The sequence below is a fragment of the Ictidomys tridecemlineatus genome, chromosome 3, assembly GCF_052094955.1.
Source record: "Ictidomys tridecemlineatus isolate mIctTri1 chromosome 3, mIctTri1.hap1, whole genome shotgun sequence".
Taxonomy (NCBI): Eukaryota; Metazoa; Chordata; class Mammalia; order Rodentia; family Sciuridae; genus Ictidomys; species Ictidomys tridecemlineatus.
Genome location: NC_135479.1, coordinates 59,811,371 through 59,822,759, shown reverse-complemented (window position 1 = coordinate 59,822,759; position 11,389 = coordinate 59,811,371).

The following is an 11,389-nucleotide window of genomic DNA, read 5'->3' as shown; positions in this document are numbered from 1 at the left end:
AAGATCAGGACCAAGATGAGGTTGCCCACACATCAGTATTCCACATAGAACTGGAGGTCCCAGCCACAGCAATCAGCAAGGAAAAAGAAATCACAGGCACCCAAATCAGGAAGGAAGAAGGAAGGGCTGCCTCTGTTGGCAGAGGACAAGTCCTCTTCACAGAACATGCTACAACCTTCTCCAATAAAAACTGTTAGAACTAACTATCAAGTTCAGTCAAGGTTCAGGAGACAAAATCCACTTGAGAAAATCAGATGCATTTCTATATCCTTAATAATCATCTATCAAAAAGAACACTAATAATAATATTCCATTTATGATGGCATCACAAAGAACAAAATATTTAGGATCACACTGAGCTAAATGTATTCAAAGAAAGCAAATTCATCTGCATACTGAAAATTAGTAAATACACATGAAAGAAAATGAAGACATACATGCAAGGAAAGATATAGTGTGCTTATGGACTGAAGAATAAATATTGTTAAAATGTCCAGGTTACCCAAAGCAAGAGATCCAGTGACATAGCCTGTCATCTATCAATGACAATCTTACTTGATATAGAAAGAAATCCCTTTAATTCAATAAGACCACAAAAGACCATGAATAGTCATCTCCTCCTGATGAAAAAGGACAAAGGAGAGGCATCACAGTACGTGATTATGAGTATACTGTAGGACTTAACAAACTCCACTCAGATACTGACATGAAAGCTGTCACAAAGAAGAGAAAGAGGATACCACATGTATGTGGAACAAGGAGAGAGCTCAGATACAAACCCACACACACAGAGTCAATTACCAAAAAGGCACCAAGGAGCTTACAATAGAGAAGGAACAGTCTCATCCATGTATGGTGCTGGGAAAGGAAGACATTTACATGCAAAGGAATGAAGCTGGAAACCTGGACCTTAAACAGTATATAAAAGTGAACTAAAGGGATTCCAACATGGCGGTGGGTGCAGAGAGATCAAGTCTCTGACCTCTTCAGCTGTGCAGGCACAGGGAGTCGTAAACAGCCTAAATCTGTTTGCTCAGGATCACTAGGCAATGCTGAGCTGAAGTGGATCTGGGGCGAGCAGTCTGGGCCTCTCAGAACACACACTGAGCCCGGATCGGCTGAATTCAAGCTCCCGTTTGCCTGCTTCTCGCAGACAAACAGCTGTGACTCAGCACTAATCCATCCAGCTGAAACAACTGGTCAGCCCTTCTGATCCTATGGAGGTAAATGCCAACCGAGCCTTCATAGGTAGTGGCCACAGGTTTGAAACGGGGCTTGGGAGAGACAGTAAGGACCCACCCGTTGCATTGGTCACCCAGCAAAGGGAAACAAACTGTCGCCATTTGCAAAAGATACCACCATGGCAGAGAACTGACGTCATCAGACTGCGGCGGAGGAGATAACTTCATTGAAACCTGTGGCTACAGGTGTGTAATTCCCTAGCCTTCCCTCTCCACACATCGGGGAAACCTTAAGGGCCAATCCCAGCTCTCCCATAAGGGCCCCTCCCAGCTCTCCCGTAAGGGCCTCTCCCAGCTCTCCCGTGAGCACGGTAGCCAGACCGAGGGAATTAGAGGTGGCGCGGGAGCCGCGGCGCGGAACTACTGCTCCCACCAGTGCTGAAAGCTGAGGTCTCTTGCACCAGCTACCGGGGGTGTGGCTACCGGAGGGGCAGTAAAATTCGCTGAGGATTCTCAGCCCCAAGCTCTACAAACTTAGGGTCTGAGGGAATGGCAAAATGTCATTCATGACAACAGGGCTCCCGGGAGCAGCAGACCTGGTGTGTACCCAGTATTGTGGTGAGCGGCACCCGTGAGAGGGGCCTGGCTAGAGGAAAAGTGGGGAAGTGACTAGACACAAGAGGAGGCCCTAGGCACCCAGGATTGGAGACTCGCCCAGTCTGGGAGGAGGAGCTGCTGCACAGTGATTGGTTCCCGCATATTGATAGGAGAAACTTGGCCTGGTGGGCACAGCGCCACCTACTGGAAGAGAAGTTAATCAAACTCTAAGACTGCATTTATTAGTTTTTTTTTTTTTTAAATTTTGATTTGGGGTTTTCTTTCATTTTCATTTTTCTTTTTGTTTTTTTAATTTTTTTTACAATTTTTTTAATTTTTTTCTTCCAATTTTAATTTTAATTTTTTTTATCATTTTTTTTAAAAAAATTCTTTTTTTCTTTTTTTATTTCCTATTTTTTCTTCTTTTGTCTTTTCATTTCTTTTCAATTATCTTATCCCCCCTTCCTTGAATTCTACCTGCTTACTCTCATTCTCTTTAGTGACTTCTTCCCTTCCCTTCTAATACCTTTCCTCCTAAGCATCAAATAAATTTATAGGAGTAAACAGTAACTCAGCAGTCAAACAGAACAAGAAGTAACATGAGCAGCTTCAAAAAGCCAGGAAGAAAAGGAGTACAAACAATGCAGGACAGCCTAAATATTCAGGACGACCTAGAGTCATCAGAAAAATGGTCATATAAAGAACTCAAGGAACACCTTAGACAGATGGAATGGAATCTTAAAGAGGATACGAGACAGCAAATTCAAGCAGCAAAAGAACACATTGAGAATGAATTACATAAACAGATAAAAGAAGAAGTTAAGCATCTTTATCAGGAGATAGAGATTATAAAAAATAATCAAACAATAATTCTAGAAATGAAGGAAACGATAAACCAAATTAAAAACTCAATTGAGAGTATCACTAACAGAGTGGAGCAAGTAGAAGCCAGAACGTCAGGTAATGAAGACAAAATATATCATCTTGAAAAGAGTCTAGCCAACTCAGATAGGCTGGTTAAAAATCACGAGAAAAACATCCAAGAGTTATGGGATAACATAAAAAAACCAAACTTACGAGTCATCGGGATAGAAGGTACAGAGATTCAAACCAAGGGAATGAATAACCTGCTGAATGAAATAATTACAGAAAACTTTCCAGAAATAAAAAAGGAAACAGATATACAAATTGAAGATGCATACAGGACACCGAGCACACAAAATCACAGTAGACCAATGCCAAGACACATTGTTATGAAGATATCCAATATACAGAACAAAGAGAAAATATTAAAAGCTACAAGAGAAAGGAGACAGATTACATTCAGGGGTAAACCAATAAGGTTAACAACGGATTTTTCATCACAGACACTTAAAGCAAGAAGGTCATGGAACAATGTATTTCAAACACTGAAAGACAATGGATGCCAACCAAGAATTCTGTATCCAGCAAAATTAAGCTTCAGGTATGACAATGAAATAAAAATCTTTCATGATAAACAAAAGTTAAAAGAATTTGAAGCCAGAAAACCAGCATTGCAAAGCATTTTGAGCAAAACACTACACGAGGAAGAAATGAAAAACAATAACCAAAACCATCAGAGGGAAGTGCCTCGGTAAAGACAGAGAATGAGGGGAAAGATAATCATGGAGAAACAAATTAATTTTTTTAAAAAAGGATAAATAATCAAACATGGATGGAAGTACAAACCATATATCAATAGTAACTCTGAATGTTAATGGCTTAAACTCTCCAATAAAGCGACATAGGCTGGTATCATGGATTAAAAAAACAAATCCAACAATATGCTGCCTCCAGGAGACACATCTGATTGGAAAAGACATACACAGGCTGAAGGTGAAAGGATGGGAAAAAATATACCACGCACATGGTCCTCGTAAGCAAGCAGGGGTGGCCATCCTCATATGGAATAAAATCGACTTCAAGACTAAGTTAATCAAAAGGGATAAGGAAGGACATTATATACTGTTATATACATTATATACTGTTAAATTCACCAACAAGACATAACAATTATCAATATTTATGCACCAAATAATGGTGCTGCGACATTCATAAAACAAATTCTCCTCAAGTTCAAGAATCAAATAGACCATAACACAATAATTATGGGTGACTTCAACACACCTCTCTCACCATTGGACAGATCCTCCAAACAAAAGTTGAATAAAGAAACTATAGAACTCAATACCACAATCAATAACCTAGACTTAACTGACATATATAGAATATATCAACCATCATCAAATGGATATACTTTTTTCTCAGCAGCACATGGATCCTTCTCAAAAATAGACCATATATTATGCCATAGGGCAACCCTCAGTAAATATAAAGGGGTGGAGATAATACCATGCATTTTATCTGATCATAATGGAATGAAACTGGAAATCAATGATAAAAGAAGGAAGGAAAAATCCTACATCACATGGAAAATGAACAATATGTTACTGAATGATCAATGGGTTACAGAAGACATAAAGTAGGAAATCAAAAAATTCTTAGAGACAAATGACAATACAGACACAACATATCGGAATCTATGGGACACAATGAAAGCAGTTTTAAGAGGAAAATTCATCACCTGGTGGTCATTCCTCAAAAAAAGAAAAAACCAACAAATAAATGAGCTCACACTTCATCTCAAAGCCCTAGAAAAGGAAGAGCAAAACAACAGCAAATGTAGCAGAAGGAAAGAAATAATTAAAATCAGAGCAGAAATCAATGAAATTGAAACAAAAGAAACTATTGAAAAAAATAACAAAACTAAAAGTTGGTTCTTCGAAAAAATAAATAAGATTGACAGATCTTTAGCCATGCTAACGAAGAGAAGAAGAGAGAGAACTCAAATTACTAACATACGGGATGAAAAAGGCAATATCACAACAGATGCTACAGAAATACAGAAGACAATTAGAAATTATTTTGAAAACCTATATTCCAATAAAATAGAAGATAGTGAAGACATCGATAAATTTCTTAAGTCATATGATTTGCCCAGACTGAGTCAGGAGGATACACACAATTTGAACAGACCAATATCAATGGATGAAATTGAAGAAGCCATCAAATGACTACCAACCAAGAAAAGCCCAGGACTGGATGGGTATACAGCGGAGTTTTACAAAACCTTTAAAGAAGAATTAATACCAATACTTTTCAAGTTATTTCAGGAAATAGAAAAAGAGGGAGAACTTCCAAACTCATTCTATGAGGCCAACATCACCCTGATTCCGAAACCAGACAAAGACACCTCAAAGAAAGAAAACTACAGACCAATATCTCTAATGAACCTAGATGCAAAAATCCTCAATAAAATTCTGGCAAATCGAATACAAAAACACATCAAAAAAATTGTGCACCATGATCAAGTAGGATTCATCCCTGGGATGCAAGGATGGTTCAATATACGGAAATCAATAAATGTTATTCACCACATCAATAGACTTAAAGATAAGAACCATATGATCATCTCAATAGACGCAGAGAAAGCATTCGACAAAGTACAGCATACCTTTATGTTCAAAACACTTGAAAAACTAGGGATAACAAGAATGTACCTTGACATTGTAAAAGCTATCTATGCTAAGCCTCAGGCTAGCATCATTCTGAATGGACAAAAGTTGAAGGCATTCCCTCTAAAATCTGGAATAAGACAGGGATGCCCTCTATCACCACTTCTATTCAATATAGTTCTAGAAACACTGGCCAGAGCAATTAGACAGACGAAAGAAATTAAAGGCATAAAAATAGGAAAAGAAGAACTTAAATTATCACTATTTGCAGATGACATGATTCTATACTTAGAAGACCCAAAAGGGTCTACAAAGAAACTACTAGAACTAATAAATGAATTCAGCAAAGTGGCAGGATATAAAATCAACACGCATAAATCAAAGGCATTTCTATATATCAGCGACAAAACTTCTGAAACGGAAATGAGGGAAAACACTCCATTCACAATATCCTCCAAAAAAATAAAATACTTGGGAATCAACCTAACAAAAGAGGTGAAAGATTTATACAATGAAAACTACAGAACCCTAAAGAGAGAAGTAGAAGAAGATCTTAGAAGATGGAAAAATATACCCTGTTCATGGATAGGCAGAACTAACATCATCAAAATGGCGATATTACCAAAAGTTCTCTATAGGTTTAATGCAATGCCAATCAAAATCCCAATGGCATTTCTTGTAGAAATAGATAAAGCAATCATGAAATTCATATGGAAAAATAAAAGACCCAGAATAACAAAAGCAATTCTAAGCAGGAAGTGTGAATCAGGTGGTATAGCGATACCAGATTTCAAACTATATTACAGAGCAATAGTGACAAAAACAGCATGGTACTGGTACCAAAACAGACGGGTGGACCAATGGTATAGAATAGAGGACACAGAGACTAATCCACAAAGTTACAACTATCTTATATTTGATAAAGGGGCTAAAAGCATGCAATGGAGGAAGGATAGCATCTTCAACAAATGGTGTTGGGAAAACTGGAAATCCATATGCAACAAAATGAAACTGAATCCCTTTCTCTCGCCATGCACAAAAGTTAACTCTAAATGGATCAAGGAGCTTGATATCAAAACAGAGACTCTGTGTCTGATAGAAGAAAAAGTTGGCTCCGATCTACATATTGTGGGGTCGGGCTCCAAATTCCTTAATAGGACACCCATAGCACAAGAGTTAATAACAAGAATCAACAAATGGGACTTACTTAAACTAAAAAGTTTTTTCTCAGCAAGAGAAACAATAAGAGAGGTAAATAGGGAGCCTACATCCTGGGAACAAATTTTTACTCCTCACACTTCAGATAGAGCCCTAATATCCAGAGAATACAAAGAACTCAAAAAATTAGACAATAACAAATAACCCAATCAACAAATGGGCCAAGGACCTGAACAGACAGTTCTCAGAGGAGGATATACAATCAATCAACAAGTACATGAAAAAATGCTCACCATCTCTAGCAGTCAGAGAAATGCAAATCAAAACCACCCTAAGATACCATCTCACTCCAGTAAGATTGGCAGCCACTATGAAGTCAAACAACAACAAGTGCTGGCGAGGATGTGGAGAAAAGAGTACTCTTGTACATTGCTGGTGGGACTGCAAATTGGTGCGGCCAATTTGGAAAGCAGTTTGGAGATTCCTGGGAAAGCTGGGAATGGAACCACCATTTGACCCTGCTATTGCCCTTCTCGGACTATTCCCTGAAGACCTTTAAAGAGCATGCTACAGGGATGCTGCCATATCGATGTTCATAGCAGCACAATTCACAATAGCTAGATTGTAGAACCAACCCAGATGCCCTTCAATAGATGAATGGATAAAAAAAAATGTGGCATCTATACACAATGGAGTACTATGCAGCAATAAAAAATGACAAAATCATAGAATTTGCAGGGAAATGGATGGCACTAGAGCAGATTATGCTTAGTGAAGCTAGTCAATCCCTAAAAAACAAATACCAAATGTCTTCTTTGATATAATGAGAGCAACTATGAACAGAACAGGGAGGAAGAGCAGGAAGAAAAGACTAACATTAAACAGACACATGAGATGGGAGGGAAAGGGAGAGAAAAGGGAAATTGCCTGGAAATGAAGGGAGACCCTCATTGCTATACAAAATTACATATAAGAGGTTGTGAGGAGAATGGGAAAATAAACAAGGAGAGTAATGAATTACAGTAGATGGGGTAGAGAGAGAAGATGGGAGGGGAGGGGAGAGGGGATAGTAGGGGATAGGAAAGGTAGCAGAATACAACAATTACTAATTGGGCATTATGTAAAATTGTGGATGTGTAACCGACATGATTCTGCAATCTGCATTTGGGGTAAAATTGGGAGTTCATAACCCACTTCAATCTAATGTATGAAATATGATATGTCAAGAGCTTTGTAATGTTGCGAACAACCAATAAAAAAAATTAAAAAAATAAAAAAATAAATTAAAAAAAGTGAACTAAAAATGGACTAAAGACACAGAGACCAAATCCACATAAATCTGATTCCTGACAAAGGTGCCAAAACACATACTAGACAAACAACACCCTCTTTAATAAATGCTGCATGGAAAACTGAATAGTTATATAAAGAAGAATGAAACTAGATCTCTACCTTTTACTTTGAACAAAAAAAAATCACCTCAAAGTGGATCAAAGTCTGAGGAATTAGTCCAAAAACACCAAACTAATACAAGAAAATAGTGAAACACTCCAACACATTGGCAGAGGTACTGACTTCCTTAAAAAGATTCTAAAATTCAAAAAATAAAAGTGAGAATTAATAAATGTGCTAGCATCCAATTGAAAAGATTCTGCACAGCAAAGAAAACAATTAAGAGTTTAAGAGAGCCTACAGAATGGGAGAAAATGTTTGTCAAATACCCTTCCAACAGGGGATTCATAAGCAGAAATATTATGTAAATATTATTTATTGACAATTAAAAAATCTCAATGAACCCAGTAAATGGACAAAAAAAAAAATCTAACGGGAGACTTTTCACAAACAAAATTCAAAGGCCAACAAACAAAAACTTGTTCAACATCCTTAGCTGAACAACCAATTAAAAAAAAAAGAAAAAAAACATCCTTAGCCTTCAGAGATATGCAAATCAAACCAAATAGAAACCAGGCACAGTACCACACACCTATAATCCTAGTTGCCTCCCAAGTTGACGGGAGGATTGCAAGTTCAAGGCCAGCCTCAGAAACATGGTGAGATACTGTCACAAAATAAAAAAATTTAAAAAGAGGCTGGGTATGTAGCTAAGTGGTTAAGAACTCGTGGGTTTAATCTCTAGTACAAAAACAAACAAAACCCTGCATTGAGATTTCATCTCACCCTGGTCAGAATGACAATCATCAAGAATACAAATGATAATTTTTGATGAAGTTATGGGGGGAAATGTACATTTATACATTGTTGATTGGACTGCAAATTACTACTACTACTTTGGAAAGCAGTATGGTGACTCCTCAAAAGACTACAAATGGATCCACAATATGGCCCAGCTATCCCACTCCTTGGTAGTTATGACAAAGATTTAAAATCAACATACTAAAGTGATACATGCATAACAAAGTATATATTAGCACAATACACAATAGACAAGTTATGGAACCACCTAGGTGCCCACCAACAGATGAAAGGATAAAGAAGATGTGGTATATAAACACAATGTAGTTCTAGTAAGCCATGAAGAAAAATGAAGTTTTGACATTTGCTGGTAAAGGGATGGAACTGGAGAACGTCATGCCAAGTAAAATAAGCCAGTCTCAGAAGGTCAAACATCAAATGTTTTCTCTCATAAGTGGAATCTAGAGAGAAAAGAAGGAAAAAGGGAGGGAAACTTGCAAAAAGAGAATGGAGCGTGGAAGACTAGAAGCAGGAAATCGAGGATCAGGGAGGACAGGAGGCAAACAGGAAGAACTAGGGGATAAGCTGACATGTATTTATGAATATATCATAATATATTTCAATTTCATATGTAATTTTAATGCATCAATTCAAAAATAAATGAATAAATAAATAGTAAATGAGACACTAAGCATACAACCTATAAGTTTAAAAATCCTAAGAGAAAACTAGGGGAAAGCTCCATAATATTGCTCTTTGCAATCACTTTAAAACTGTGATTCTGAAAGCACATGCAGAAAAGCAAGAAAAACCAAGTGATACGACCTCACACCAAAAGCTTCTGCACAAAAAGGAAAACAAGCAACAAAATGAAAAAGCCACATATACAGTGGGAGAGGCACTGCAAAGCCTATAACACCAAACATATGTATAACCAACTTATACAATTCAATAACAGATTAAACAGAGAAGTTATTATAGTTAATATTAATGTAGAGTGCAACTGACATGGCTGAAAGAGAATGTCCGCAATTTTCCTAACGCATACAAAAAGTGGTAGGTATTTGAGGGGATGTGTATATAAATTAGTCTGATTATGTAATCATTTCACAATGTACACAGATAACATATACCACCTTTTGAAACACATACCATCTTTTCCAAAGTAAAGGAAAATTTGAAAGACAAATAGCTACACCTGCTTATTCCAGTATAGCAAAATAAAAGAATCACAGTTTTCAGAATTATCAGCTAATCTATGTTTACGTCTCTTATTTAAGTATATAACTTATTTTCTATCTTCAAGAAGATCAAGATTTTGATTACATCTCTCATAAAAAGGATAATATTAACCAAGTATGCTCATTTTTCTGGAAAACATAATTATTTCAGGTGATTTTACTTTAATACAAAATCTTTGGTGAAAATAGTACCACTAAGATATAGCCATACATTTCAATATGGTGGTGCACACCTATAATCCCAGTGACTCAGGAGGCTGAGATAGGAGGATCACAACTTCAAAGTCAAACTGGGCAACTTAGGAAGACCTGAGGACATTAGTGAGACTTTTTCTCAAAAAGGAAACAAAAAAGGAGAGATATACAACAAGTTCTTATTCTCAATGCCAATGCTGTTTTGTAAATTATATCCTGTCATTAAGCTTTACCTCCATAGACTCTAATATTTTGAAAGTCCTACCTTCTAACACCAACATGAGGGTCTTTATTTTAATGACACTCCTACCTAGAATTGACCAAGGGAAAACATGAACCTCTCACGATGGGTACAGTTGCACCCATGATGGAGGAAGGCATTCTCAAGTTTCTGCTGGTCTACATGTAGGACCACAGAACTAGATTACAACCTTCAATTAATTCAAAAATATTTAAGCCTGGGCTGTTCAAAGCTGAGCCAAATGGGTACAGAATGCTATTTCTCAGACTGGAAACAGAAACCTTATCAGAAAACTCAGTATAATACCTTTCTATGGGTTTGGCCTCACCCAACCTGTTGGTTCCCCAAAAGATTCACCAATTGAGAAGTCCACCAAGGAAGGGCAGGCCCCACTACTCAGCCTCCTACCTGGATCCTTGGCCCTGCATGAAAACCTATGGTATGCAGCAAAAAAAGGTCAAAGAGAGACTGTTTATAGCAGTGAACACTCACATCAGAACAGATCAAAGATGACAAAAAAGCTAATGCCACACCTCAAGGAACTAGAAAAAAGAAGAACAAACTAAATCAAAAGTTGATTAAAGGAAGCAAATAATAAATATCAGAGCAAAAATAAATGGAATAAAATCTATGGAGACAACAGAAAAAAAATCAACAAAACAAAAAGCAGGTGTTCAGAAAATAATTAGCAAACATTTAGCTAGATGAAAAAAAAAGGAGACTCAAATGAAATCAGAAATGGAAAAAGAGACACTGCAACTGACACAACAGAAATACAGAGAATCTTAAGAAACTCTTATGAAGAGACAGCTACCATATGCCAGCAAGGTCAATAATCTAGCAGGACACATACCTTGACACATGCAATCTACCAAGAGGAAATTGTGAAAAAATGGAATACCTTAGTGTAACAGTGAGTAAAGATGCTGAATAAATAATGAAGAGTCTCCTAGTAAAAAGGAGGTCAAGACTTGATGGCTTCTGACCTAAATTCTACCAAACCTTTAAAGGAGTTCTCAGGGCAACAGCAGTAGCTCAGTGGTAATG